This window comes from Cataglyphis hispanica, chromosome 15, assembly GCF_021464435.1.
Source record: "Cataglyphis hispanica isolate Lineage 1 chromosome 15, ULB_Chis1_1.0, whole genome shotgun sequence".
In the NCBI taxonomy this organism is placed as follows: Eukaryota; Metazoa; Arthropoda; class Insecta; order Hymenoptera; family Formicidae; genus Cataglyphis; species Cataglyphis hispanica.
Window position 1 is genome coordinate 1,394,789 of NC_065968.1, and position 15,322 is coordinate 1,410,110.

The window sequence follows — 15,322 nt, forward strand, 5'->3', positions numbered from 1 at the left end:
ATCGCCGCAATTATTGGCATTTAATTGTCTATCTCTTTTCCTCCCCTCATCCCCGTACCTCTTCTCTGTTCGACTCCTGTCACCAATCGTTCGTCGAGTGACAACTCTCTTTGGTTCTGAATGTCGGACTTTTTCAATCGTCGATTCGCAGGCAGAGTGGATAACGAAGAAATAAGAAAGTACCGACAAATTAGCATTATCCAACGCCAAGATGCAGGATTAATCAGTTCTCATCATCGCGTGCCTGTTCTTCCCACATTTCTGTCCGCCTTTTTCTGAATGAACTTTTTTCGACGAGCGCGACCTGTCCGATTATGGCGCGTAATCTTGTAAAATGCGATGTAACCAAACTCTCTCGTGCCGCTTTTTCTGATCGTCGGAAAAGCGCGCTTCTCGAACGAAAAGAAATACAGCAGACGCAAGAAACAACAAAAGCGAAATTTCTCCGCGAAATTCTTTTTCTCTCCAATGTAATTGCTGGTCCATTTTTGCGACGCTGTCACAAGTTATTATTACTTTCAATGAAAATGAGAGAGCACACAAAATGTCAATATTAATGCCGACATGGTCGAATATAAGAGCCCTTTAAAAGTTCCAAGTATCATTTCAAATTATGCCGGCAAAATGATTTAATTGTTTTGAGATTTGTTTGTACATGAGCTTTATTTTTATGATTATTTTTAATAATCATAAAAAATAAACTGGAGCGTTAATATTATTATTATCATTATTTTAATTGTATTCTTTTAAATTCATAATTATACAAAAATAAAATATAAGGAATAATATAAAGAAAATATTAAAATAAAATAGCTGGGAATAAAAATAAATAATAAAAAATATGTAGATATATGAGAAAGGCAGTCTCAATTGAATTTGATAACATAGACAAAAAAGCGAGAGCATTTTTTGTTATTTCATTATCTTGCTGTTATTGGAATACGATAAATTGCACGTTCACGTTCACTTGGAAAAGCTAATGCTTTTATCAAACGATCACTTAAAGAACTTTGGAAAAGAATCGTATCCAATTCGCGATTGTTTAAAGCACTTCTTCGCTTCTGCTTATATCACCGGGAAGTAAGATTATCAAGTTAGGCTCCTTCTTTCCTTCCATATCCTCGATTGACTCGCGAAATAATCACGCTTACTTAAGAGATTCACTTTTAGTCGCATTGCTTTTTCAATATTATTCCAACTGACCCTACTTCTTCCACCAACTGAATCATCTACAACATTTCGTAGCTCGCAAATTACGCCCCGAAATTACCTCCTTCATTAACCCCGTACCTGATTACGCAAGATAACTTGGATGCCCTCCACGGCCGGAAATTTATAGCTCGGATTAAATCTACTCTTGGGTCGGTTTTTTTTTTTTTAAATATCAAGTGGATTTTAAAAGGAAATAGGAAAGTGCCCAATATCTGAATCGCAAATTTTTTCTTCTCTGCTATATGCATTTCTCAAAAAAGAAAAAAAAAAATGTAATATGTACGCGCAAACTTTATGCATATATGAATGCTAATAAGAAATAATAATTAGCGCTTCATATGTGAATGAGATTATTTTAATAAAATTATGAAAACATATTCTTTGCATTATTGGTCATTTTCACATGTATAATTAAAAATACAAAACTTTATTTACGAAGGTATTTAGAAATTTTAAAAAATAAAAATACTTTTAATATTTATAACAAGTCGCAATTAAAATTTTTATTAAAGCAAAAATACATAAATATAAGATAGATTTTAAAAAGTGAAATAGATATATTGAGTATAAATTGATGTAAGAAAGAGAGAAACAGCTATTTATTATACGTACCGTCAAAAAAATATTCAAAAGCATCAGATTAATTAAAAATCAAAGTACATATTGTATATGCCGAAAAAGGTTTCTTGTAAGAATAAAAATGCAAAACTATTTAATATTACTTAAGAAAGAAGTAAAGTCAGCTATACAAGGAATTCAATTAAAAAGGAGCCAACTGTGTATAGAGAGTTCCTGTATGTCCTACATACGCGAGAACGGCATAATCCGCACATAGTCGTATGCATACGGAATGGGCACACGTGCGGTAGGATAAGGCGTAGAAAATAAAAGGCGGTGTCATTTTTATTTCGATTCACCGGAATATTAACTCGCGCGTTCAAATATAGGATGCTGCACGTCGTGAGGATCAGTTCAAATCCAACCAAAGTAATTATTAAAGACCCAACAGAGAGGTGAATATGACGACATGACCTGGTAACGTGGAAAGACCTTACGCAACCCCAGGGAGGACTTACGTGCAACTTTTATGGGGGTTAGAAAATAATTCGTCGGAGTAGAGTGTGTGCAGTACCGTGTTATGGGCGCGCGACGGTCATATTTCTAGAACAAAATTTGGCGAGAGTGCGTTACGGCAAAGGATTTTTCAAGAGTCGGAAATATGCTTGTTACGTAAAACGAGTCGTTTGTTATTTTCCATAGAGATGCTAAGCTTAAAAAATATTGTTTAAAATAACAATTTAATTAGCGGCCAATAATAACAATTTAATGAATGATTAAATATGTTACGTTACCGCGGTTTTTCGTATGCATTTATCATACAAACAACAATCCTGTGTGAAATTTATTTGTAATGCATGCAAACATAATAACATTTTAATTTTAGCATCAAATATTCTCTCTATATGCTAAAAAAATAAAAGTGAAATAAATAACCTGATTGCGGGAAATATTGATAAGTTACCCCAAATCCAAATGTAGGATAATCATAAATAATTAACTTTCCTGATATTTTAATAATTCTAAAATTCTCATTCAAGATATTAACATAAAATATTAAAAATTCTCAAAGTTTTATATACAAAATCAACAAATTTATAAAATTTATTAACTTTAATGGTGAAAAGTAAAATTATTAAATTATTATTATTACATTTATTTATTTATTTAGAGAGAGAAGAAGGTTTAACTATATAATTATATATAAAAAAAAGATATATAATCAATAAAAGAAATATAATATATATTTAAAAAACAAAATTATTTTAAAGAATATAATTGCGCTGCTCAACACAGAACAAATCTATCTAACAGACATCTCCCATAAATCTTTGCAAAAATTTGAACGCGGAGAAGGCGGAAAATGCGGCAACGTCTTTCACAGCTTACGGGCTTTACGTGAATTAATGCGATCCAGTCTATCCTGATCTACGACAAAATCTTGTTAGTACACCTCAGCGAACGGCTGAATTTTGTCTGTAGCGATGTTGCGAAGACAAACGTACGCAATTAAATGCTCACGTGAACGGTATAACAAGCAGAAATCAGAGAAACGAGCCGAATATTTTGCGCGGCTTCCAAGTACCTGAATTATAGATAACTAGGCTGATTCGAATTCGCGACGAGATTCAATTAATACGCCCGAAAGAACAGCTGGAACTCATCACAACAAGAGCAAATGGATACGCGACGCAATCCATATGATGATACGAATATGTGATATTAAAAATCAAGTTTTTTACGGCAAAATATTCGCGCATTCACTGCACACAGATTTTGTACATCTGTATTACATATATAGTTTTATTGATTTCTAGATACATGTTCTTTGACTAACTGGTTGTTTAAATTCGAAATTTGATCAAATACTATTTTTTCACAATTTTTTAACTCACTTTTTTCATTAAACATCTTGACATTTAAATATCAAATTAAAATTCTATTAGTTTTACAAAAATTAATACAAAATTGTACAAAGAATCTCAAGAAATATCAATTAGATTTGGCAATATGAAAAGAATAATGAATATTAAGATATATGCGATAGACATACATGTATAAAAAATGTTTCCTAAATATAATAATGTGATGATAAGCGATCGTAATTCATATACAAATTTGTTTATCATGTGCTCATATATATCTATAACATATAAAATAATAATAAAATAAGGTTTTTTTCTGATTTAAATAGTACATAAAAAGGTAATATGCTTTCTCATAGGAATTACTTGATAACAAATTCCAAGTTATTTCTGAATACGTTCAATATCAAATGCTTTAGGTCCAATATAAATGTCAAAGTATTCAATCCAATTCTACCACGCATATTTCAATATACCGCAAGAAAGTGAAATAAAATGTCGCCGAAAGAAATCAGACTATCTCCTCATGTAAATTAGAAAGATCTCATCTATCTCGATTCAATTAATACAATCTAGCAACGGTGTCCGTTTGAAATGCAACGTATTGTAACGACGTACCAGACGTGTCAGACGGATTGCAAGATGTGTCCAATAAAAGTTTCAGGACTTCTAGATGGAACATCGAAAATCTTTCACCGAAAGAATGTAACGCGCAGTTATTGATTGCTACAAACGCAATAGTAAGATCTCGGGCAATTTTTAATAAATATTTTGCAATAAAACTTTTTTATTCTTCTTTTTTATTTATATAGCTATATAACAATTTATTTAGTTATTATAATTATCATTTAACTACTAATTTATAATTAATAAAAAATCTGCATTTAATATTTATAATTATAAAATTGGAATATGAAAAGAATTCCTATTATTATTTAAATTATTAATTAAAGTAATTTATGTTTTAAAAACATATATAATATTTTTTTCTAGTTATAATGAAAATTTAAAAAAGCAATTTAGTAGATTAAATATAATTTTTCCCCTTTTTTCATACTTTCATGAGTGTTTTATATTTGTATTATTTTTATTCTTAATTATGTTTCACATTTGTTCGTTTCGGTAATTTTTAATAATGTATTACAAATGCCTTTGCGTAATATGTAGCTTCTAATAATTTTAATATGCTAGGCTATATTCCTTTTTGGTGTTGATTTCAGCCGCAATCATAAGATAATATTCAAAAAAATCAAAGCTTGTACGAGTATAAAGAAGAATGTCAAACAAAGGCTTTTTCGAAAAGCGATTTATAGTGACGTCACCTGCACAATAGCATTCAATATAACACGACATGGAAATTAAATAACGTTGAATTGAAATTAACTCAATTTAAAATAACTCAATTTTACATCCGCCTAGAGATTGATTTAACAAAATAGGGATAGTTATTGTTTAATTAAGTGGTCGAATATAATGTAAATTCAACAAAAATTGATCTGGAAACAATAGGTTGACATTTGTGCCAATATCAATCTATCTTCCCTGTTCGCTCTGATCCGTTTCATTCATTCAATCCTGGAACTTTGCGGACACGCCTGGTATTACCGTGTAATAATTTACGCACGATGGGCGCACCAAGAGATTATTTTAATTAATTGCCGGAGGCAGGCGCATCCGTGCTAGCGAATGACAGTCATAAGGATTTCGCATAAAAAAAGAAAGGACTAAATCCCGGATTCGCGAGTTAAGCGGATTCGGCCGATCGGTCGATCAGCGGGCGTGTTCAATTAACGAGAACGTCGAGAATGGAATTGCGCTGTAAAAATTTCACCGCGCAAAATCTCGGAATGTGCTGTCTACTCGAGATAACAATACCCGTGCGTAGGATAACCCGTCCATCAAACGGGCGCCGAAAATAACTCGAAGCTACGGTGAAGGAAAAGGGTGGAGAAAACTACTCGCATCACAGGATCTAGTCCATCGTCTAGGATCCACGATGTGGATCCGATCAATACGAGACCGCATACGGAAACCACCGAATTCTCGCAGAATCCTCCTCTCCGAGAATCCGCTGTGACGCGTGGAAAGAAACTTACGTGTCGCGGCACGATATCACTGGATCGGATCGCTGGATCGCGGTTCCACGCGCCATAACAAACGTCGCACGGTGTTGACATTGCTGCGATTAATTTCTTCCAAAATTTCGATTGTAAATTTATATTCCGTGTTCTCAGATATAATCCTGCGTCGTGTTCACCCCCCGCCACGTATCACTTTTCGTCCATATCGCTTTTTCACTTCTTTGTTAATCCCCACCCACCCTATTCTGAAAGATTCTAAAGGTCCTCGACTTCTCGATAATATTTCAGAGAGATTGTCACATTATTGTCGATTTAATTAAAAAAACAATGATAACTCGCTTTGAAAAATTCTTCCATACGTCGAGATAAAAAAGACGTCGATGACGTGCGCGTCGGAGATTGACGTGCGATCGCGGACGACCAGGAGCGCGGATTCGACACCGATCTCGTCGGGAATTGCACTGGCCGGTTCAGCCCTTTACTCCGTGGCGGAGGGGTGGCGGCATGAGAGAACCCGTCGCGGAGAAGGGATAAACGGGTAGGAGGGAAAAGAGAGAGAGAGAGAGAGAGAGAGAGAGAGAGAGAGAGAGAGAGAGAGAAAGCGCGAGACAGGGCGTGGTGGGGACGGCGTGGGAGGATGGAGGAAAGCCGACGGAGAAGAGCCGAGGGACGGAAGCAGGAGAGGGAGGATGAGGATATATACCTAACAGCATCCACACAGTGCTGAAAACCACCGTGGTACATTTCGCGGAGCTCCCACGAGGGAGACGGCGAGCAGTGACGGAGGATAAGGGGAGAGCAAAGAGAGGAAAAAAAAAAAGGGATGTGAGAAGGGAAGAGTAGGGGAGCGAAATGGGGAGCCGGTGGCCTCTAGGAAATTAAAACAAAAAGCACAGGGAAGCACATCGTGTCGCTGGAAACGGACTGGTACACACGCCGACGCGCTCCACTCCGTCCCTCTCTTTCTCTACCCCTGCCTCTCCTGCTCCCAACCACGAAGTCGCACACCACGTCTGTCCTTCTTCCGTCTCTGGTCGCATCGGTTTTCCCTTCCTTGTTGGGTGAAGCCACTTTTATTTCCCTTTATCGTTTATTACGAATGGTACGTTAGCCGCCGACACGTTCGTCGAGGAAAAAGACGCGCAAGAAGGTGACAACGCGTTTTTTTCTCTTCCTCTCGCCCCGGGTCTCTCTTCGCCTCTTCGATTTTCTTTACAAAATTTTCTTTTCGCGGCTCTGCTATCGCGAAAAGTTGAAAATTCAGGTTGGGTCGTTGGGAATGAACCGATATAGTTGGCCGATATTTCGCTTAGTTCGCTTAGTTCGGTTATGTCACTGTCCTATATAATATCTCTTACTATGTACTTTCCTTTTTTCATATCTTATTCGGTAAATCGATGTATTTTCGAAGGTAGGTGCAATCATTTTAAAGTAGGATTCAATTGTCAATCCATTTCCGATGTACTTATATATGTCTGTAACGTCTTATAAATGTCTATATTACAGCTCTAGAAAACCAACCAATGAAATTTAGAATAAAGAAAATAAAAATCGTGTATATAAAATCGTGTTTATAAAAAGACGTTTTCTTTTGTTATCGGTTTCCTGATAATGCAATTAATTACGTTATTGCTTAACAAACTGGAAAATTGTGCAAAATTCAATTTCCACTGGTTGCATTGTTGTATTAATCTTTCATTTTTCACCAATTTGTTCTTCTATAATCGAATTTCGTTTCTATATGTTGGCATGTTAACATGTCTATCATAATATTACTTGTCTAACAATATATGGCAATATATTATTCTAACAGATGAATTTATATCAGAATTGGATAGATTTGAGAGAGAGAGAGAGAGAAAAAGAGAAAGAATGCAAAAATTATCAAAAACTTCATGATTATAATGATCAACGCACACGCAATGTATAAAAATAAAATTCTAGTACGCATTATAAGTATAAAATTGAATAAACTATTCATCAAAATATTGCAACAATTATTATCATCATTATGCACAATAATGTCGTATAAAAAAAAGAAAACACCTTTATATCATACGTAACCATTAAACAGAATAAACGAAACATGTTGCGAAACTCACGCCGTCATAAACCTCTAGCATTCGCATTACTTCATTTGTATCACTCTACCATTTCGTTGTGAACTTTATATGTACAGTTTCTTTCCATTGTCTCGTCGGCGAACTTCCCAACCGAAGCAGAAACTTCAAGGTGGGGAATTCGTTCGCTCGAGCGGAGCTGTCTTTACTCATACGTCTTTGAGAATTTTCTCGTGCGGTTCATATCGCAGTGAAAGAATTTCACGCGCGTGAGATAAATCGAGTTTTGGAACGCGAGTAAAAAGAAAGAGGGAAGGCAGGAAAAAGGAACCGGAGGGGACAGGATCTTATTGAGGATAGGTGTATGTGTGCTTAGTGGACGAGCGCGATTTATCCGCTATTTCTCACGAGATTTATCTATCCATTCTTTAATCCTTCGCCTGGCGTGTGTCGACGGGAAACTTCTACCAATCTTTTTTTAACCGTCTTCGAACTATTTTTTCCCGCGCCACCCTTTGTGCTAGATGGAGGTTTTCCGCGCGCGCGCGTATTTGCGATAAATCGAAGTCGCAGGGGTATGGAAGCGAAAGAAACGGCGAGAGGCTGGATCGTCTTATTGCTGACGTATAAACGTTCACAGAACGTGCGCGACTCTTCCGCCATTTCTCGCGAGACTTTTCTATCGCCTCTTTAATTCTTTCACCGACTGTTGGGGATAAAATCGAATCGGGAACGGCGCGCACATACGAGCTAACCAGACGGATTTTATCGCGGGACACACGCTTCAGCGAAGATTTTGTGCGTGCCGTAAACCGAGCTTAATCCATTCATGCATTTTCTCTTCGCGAGATGGTACCATTTGATATTTTTTTCAAATAAAATACAAAAATGGTATGCAAAAAAGATTGAAATTTGCACAAATTGTTTTAATTTCCACTTTTAATCAGTATATAATATTGTAGTGTTATTTAAATTTTCTAGAATATTACAAAATTTAAAAATTTTAAATTGAAAATAATCAGAAATAATAATATAATAATGTATGAAGAAACGAGAACTTTATATATTTCCAAATATTGTCAATTTTTCCAAAATGTTTAATATCGAAGAGTGAGGCAAAGCTTTTATTCTAATATTTAAAATCAAATTTTCCAGTTATACGCAAACTAATCGATATGCTTTTGTACATTTTTTAAAGAGAAATGCCATGTTGAGGATGGATTGAGGTTCGCGTGGATGAGAAAAGAGCTGGTCACGGACAGGCAAATGCGGAACAATTCCCGTCGTCCTCCTTTTATCGTTCGATCTACCCTCGCTTTAATTCCACCGGTACGACAGCGCGCGTCCCGCCCTACGAGATGAAAATCTTCTATTTACACACATACACACACACACACACACAGACAGACAGACACATACTCACACACATACACATACGTCACGGTTGACTTTTTATTTTTATATCAAAAATTTTTCCCGTCTTTTGTATCGTCACATAGGATTTTGCGCTCGCGCGCAAGATAAGAGGTCTCAGAGTGCCAGCCGGCTTATGTGGGAAGAGAGGGGGGGTGCTCTCTTATTGCGGATAGGTACTTAGTGGACGGTGCGATTTATCCGTCCTTTCTTTAACAATCCCCGTCCGCTCCTATCTCTTCCCTCAGCACCTTCATCGAAGAGCGCAATACATCTGGCACAATAAGTAAGTACGCGGCCCGATAGTAATATCTACTTTATCCGAGAAAGAAAAATTGATTCAAATTCGCAAATTTCCACTCTTGTGTATCTCATTAACGCGCCGGCAACGCTCACTTTTTTTATCTTGTAATCCGAAAAGCGCGAGATAGGCTTCTCGCATGGATGGCGCGCAGGTGTTTTCCGCAATTTTATTCCAGCAGAATGTTTTAAATTCTCTCTAAATTACCAGACCATAAATTTCACGTCACATACGGGCACCAACCGCTCGTTGACTCCTTCAGCCCTTACTATTTTATCGGAGGATGCAAAATCTTTGTTAGATCGTCCAAAAGTTTCACAAGCGGAGCCAATCATCTATGGAAAAATCTATATATATCGTCTTGCGCAAAAGTTCAAAATTATCAAACATTCTTTCCAAAGATTTAAAAGTTTGCTCAAAACAACGTTTTAAGCGGGAGTCTTCAATAAGTTGATATGAGCGTTCCTTCTCTTTACGTTCTTACAATATTCTCTTGAAACTTTATAAAACGCAGTAGTTCTTAATCTTTCCAAACTTTGTTGACATCAGTTAATTTCTTCTTGTCACATGCATATCACAAAAAAATAAAAAAAATAAAAAAAAATATGAGAATTGATAAATCTCTTATGTATGTATGTATGTATAAGCAGATTCAGATTTTTTTAATTATCATGAATGTTCTTCTTTATAAAATATTTATAAAAAAACATTCTTATAATAGATGTTCATAATTGTTTTTCGCGAATTTCGCCCTCCTTCCTCTTTCGACAAAGAAAATTTATTAGAAGCGTGGAAACAAAAGAAAACAAAATGTATAATATTAAATGACTGCTAAAAGTTAACGGAAAATATGCGTTTGTGTAATATTTTTTCCTAAGTTTACCGATCCAGCGGATATCCCTGCGTATAGGTACACATCCGTACAGACATTGTCCTCGACGCCGATATAAATTTTCCTCTTGCTGCCACTTTGCTACCGGTTGTCTGCTTCTTACTAACATAAGGCCTGACCCGTGGGTTTCGAGATAAAAGTCGATCCGTAAGTGCGAAGGCGAGCAAACACTTCGCTCATCGTCCGTAGATTTATCATTTCGCTCAGCGGACCGACGTGAATCGTGCCGGATTTACCGAGCAGACAGAGAGCAAGAATGAAAGGGGTGAGTCGGCGTAAAAGAAGGGGATGCGTATAGTTGGGGACAGATCGTGAAAAAGAAAAAAGTCGAGCATGGATACGCGGAAGACTTATATAAAACCTGTATGGATATACGGCGAGTGGAGCACGACGTGGCATTTACCGACACTAGTCATCCAGTTACAGAGAGCGAAAGAGAGAGAGAGAGAGAGAGGAAGGGAGGAAAAAAAAGAATTTATGATTAATGACAAGCCGTCGGTGATTCGAATTTCATAATAATAGGATATCGTGGATATTTTAAGAATAACCCAAGAGAGAGAGAGAGAGAAACGCTCCTGGATATCTAACGCAGGCGCTCATATACCGCCCCACCCAGTTGCAGGAATCCTCATCAACACACGACGTGTATGTGGACATGCGTTGTTGTCAGGGAAGGTCGACACTATCATGAGGATAAAAGTGCGAGAGCTTCGCGCCGTTTCCGCTTCGTTTTATTACCGGCACTTTTTTCTTGCCGAGGAATAAGCTCGCGACTTATATGTTTTGTTTCAATTTTTTGCAATCTAGGGAAAAGCTCTACAATATCGTTGATTCGTGGTATCGACGATGTGTATCGATTGATGGAGAAAATTAAACGTAGAGAAGAAAATCGTTATGTAGCGCCATATGGTCGTGGCAAGCTAAAGAAAGCGCTTCTCTCTGAATTCTTTTTCTTGGATATATGGCACAAAACAAAACAATGAAAAGCCAAAAAATTTTTCAACTCATCTTTTGCACTGTTAACATCTAATTAAGAAAAATTATGATGTCGGATAATATTAATAAACTTGATAAAATTATTACATTTCCGAAAAAAGATTTGATACGCGTATCTATATTAAATCGACGACAAAAAATGTAGAAAATGTCTATTCTAATGTCTACATTTGTAATTGAAATTATGTAATAAACTAAGTTATTATAAAAATGAGCAACCTGCGTATGATGTAATTAAATTTTTTTTTAGCACATAAAAGCACAAGAAAATCTTTCACAAAAAATGGAATATCTATGTTTAACATTTTGTTCAGAAAATGCGTACATTCACATAGCACTATTATAAATTTTCAGGTTGGAAATTATGAGAGTGCACACCATAGTCGAGAGGACGCCCTTGCACGCGCTCATCGAAGGAGTGTGCGCGTCTACCATATACATATATGCAAAAAGCATGTCGGTGAAACAGGGGTGGATTCTCGGCAAAATATCGTGCAAAAACTCGAAAGCCAACGGGACGAGAGAGATAGATATTTATACACGACACTTTTTAACACTTTGCTGTGTCGTGCATATGAATCCATTTATTGTAATATGCTTAATCATGTTTAAAGCTTCCAACTATATATATATATATATATATATATATATATATATATATATATATGTGATAATATAAATTCATAAAATTAATCAATTATTTTCAAGATTAGATTATCCAATTTTGATCAATTATATTTACGTGAAATTGTGATTGTATTTATGATTCATTTTATAATAGTTTACTAAAATAATTTATATTGAGATCGAGAGAGACTACATATATATATATTTTTAACAAAAAATAATAGTGTATCAAATTTTTCCTGAAAAAGAATATCAAAGTAAAAATTTATAAAAATACGCGTATAAGATGTGTGCACGTATTAAAAATGCGCAAAATAAATATAAAAAAAATATAAGAGACGCCTTATATTCTTTTATAAAGAACTAAATAATATAATAATTGATGAAAAATTTTTTTTTATTTATGAATAAATTTTTCCTACTGATAGAGCTAGTATAATATCTTATTCCGTTTTCTGATTTTATGATTATCTTTCTGATGTTGCTTCTATTCGTTATTACTTAATCGCGTCACTTGAACTGTATTTCTTTTTTTTTGCCAAATATATTCCTGTTCTCAAAATAAGAGGAGAGTTGGCGTTCACTTAACGGCAGATGCTGTTGATAATATAATTCCTTCATCAGATAATAAAATGTAAAACATTTGGAAATTGTATGCAAATGAAATGTTACAAAAGCCACACGTGTATTAATTAATGGAAATATCAGTTTTATTTTGCAATTTTGATCAAAATAATTTATTAATTAATCAACAATAAGCAATAAACAAATTTAATCTAAATTAAATTTCAGTATTTCAAATTTAAAAAGAGAATTTTAGATTAAAAATCTTAGTTATCGATATAGAATATTAGCTTACTATATTTTACTGCAGTTTACTATATGAAGCATAAGTCCAAATTTATTACTTTTTTCTATTTTTAATCATAATAATTTTTATTATGCGTCTTACAACGCATGCGTCACTAATTTATTATTTTTTATTATTTATTATTTATTAAATTTTATACGCACTTAGTATTACACTATTCAATAATATAAAGAAATATATCTATATGATTATATCAAATGATCATTTTTCAAAAAGAAAAAAAAATTGAAATTACTAGAATTTTTTAAATAAAAGATTATTTTTTTATAAAAAAGTCTGAATAAACACATAACGATTTTCTTTAGCTACTTTTTCCAGGAAAGTACTTTGACTTTCTTTTCTACTCTTCCGAAAGATCCTCTCTGATAAAAGTAATAGATGAATATCATCTGAATGAGATACAGATTACACCTTAATGCGATCCTTATAATAATGACTGCAAAGAATTGACAGAAATACACTATTTTATGCAACATTAGATTAAATCACATATAGACACAATAATGTAATCAGTATGAATTTTCTCACGAGAAATTAAATAGATTGCTTTGATTAAAATAAAATTGCACTAAACTATGATAAGCTAAATTGTGAAGAGATAAGACTATACTATGCTACGTTACAGTTTCAATTATCCGTTTTAATTTAATTAACAACCATTGTCACGTAGTAATGTGATAATGCATGATAATGTTTGAATAGCATCTTGTTTAACATATTAAAGGGTACCTTTGAGAATTTTATGAGGTGCAAACAGTTGATCGGAATAAATATGTTAAGTAATTATCCTATATGCATATAGAATACATGAGCGCGAGACGAGGTCGCGATTGATATTTTAATTATCGGACCGTTCCGAAATTGATATGCAAATCAAGCATTTGAGATAGTGCTTTCATATATAGGGCAATGTCTAATAAATGCGCATCCGCGGTACAGCATGCCATCGATTTTAGACTATCTTACAACATCCTTTTCAAGTATTTATCTTTGTGCGGGACAAGACTATCTTAGATTAGTGAAGGGATTGGGCGGTTAAACAGAAACCGATACCGACAAATTACGATAGAAATCAATGTTTTAATTAACGAACGTGAATCGAGAAGATTTTAATTAAGTAAAATAGTATGCAAATGGAGTAAATACTCTGGAGCATCTTCCTCTTCAAAAAGTTAAAGAAAAAAAGTCAAGAAAGGCAGTGTGTGTCAGTGTGTGTCAGTTATATGTGTGTCACAAAGTTCACTTGGTAGAAGATTAACTCGACTCTCTCTCTCTCTCTCTCTCTCTGTCTCTCTCAATAGCATTTCGTGGATATTTAAATTGAATTTTTGTGATTATTGTAATAATAAAAAATAATAAAATAAATAGAACAGAATGCTTTTTACGCCGAGACAATTTACTGAATAAAATTACAATAACTATTTTATATATTTGTAATTATAATTAAAAATTACAATTATGTTTACCAAATGTGCTTATAATTAAATATTATCTTTACTTAATAATTTTTATTATCTTTAACAAACTTTTTAAATGTATAAATTTGCATATACCGCCGATGTTTCATTCATTTTACATCTATTATTAAACTTATATTTAATTTTGATAATTTTCAAAAAACATAAAAAATGTGTCTTGCATTATTAAGTGATATATGTATAATTTTTACTCTCGGCTTGAAAATGATTTTAATATATTTGTTAAATAACCATAAAGAGCTTTAAACATATTTTGTATTTTTAAACAACTTTCAAAATATTGCATCATTTTTAATACAGTAAAATAAGCCTGAAAATTATCTTTAATTTTTGAAATTGTTAATTATGCTAACATCTCTACAATGCCAACCCTTCATTCTTCTAAACATTCTCGAATTTCAAAATTAATTTACATGCTTTCACGCATCATGCATAATTGTATTATAATTATAAACAAGATATACATATAAGAAATAATCATTTTAAATTTGTAAATATTTAATAAATATATAATTGGTAATATATATTTCTATCAAATATATGTCATATTTATTAGTCATTGTTAATTTTAATATTAAGAAATAAAAACAAACGGTAATAATAAAATAGTAACTAAACAAAATTTTTTATTTTTTTGTTATATAATAAATAAAACTTTGTTACTTAAATAAGTTTTTCGTGGATAATTGTCGATGCAAGTCGCGCATCTACTAAACCAGAGAAACGTTTAAAGTCCATAATTATAATAACTCGACGATAATCTTCCTTACCAAGTACGCAGGAAGAAACTTCGTAAACTTGTTACCGCGAAGCGATTCGAAGCGCCTTAGGACATATTTGTCATTCGTGTGTGGTTTAATTAGGGTTCCTAACGAGTTTCTGTAATAAACACCTTACAAATTTCACATTTCGATACAAAACTATCCATGACAACTATGCAATAAACATCAAAGTCGTTTCTTTTTTTT

The 15,322-nt window shown here is 33.8% G+C and overlaps 1 protein-coding gene across 2 annotated transcripts in view; it reads right to left on the reverse strand.

Moving 5' to 3' along the window:
- The window catches only part of LOC126855310 (lachesin-like), a 91,683-nt gene that overhangs the window by 72,738 nt on the left and 3,623 nt on the right, over positions 1 to 15,322 (reverse strand). Inside the window, exon 1 of one of the 2 annotated variants that reach the window (XM_050602851.1) lies at positions 5,732 to 6,153. The exons of the other annotated variant lie outside the window; for it this stretch is intronic. The gene's annotated coding sequence lies outside the window, so the exon portion shown is untranslated. Of the gene's footprint in view, positions 1 to 5,731; positions 6,154 to 15,322 lie in introns of those variants that run through there. 2 annotated transcript variants of the gene reach the window in all.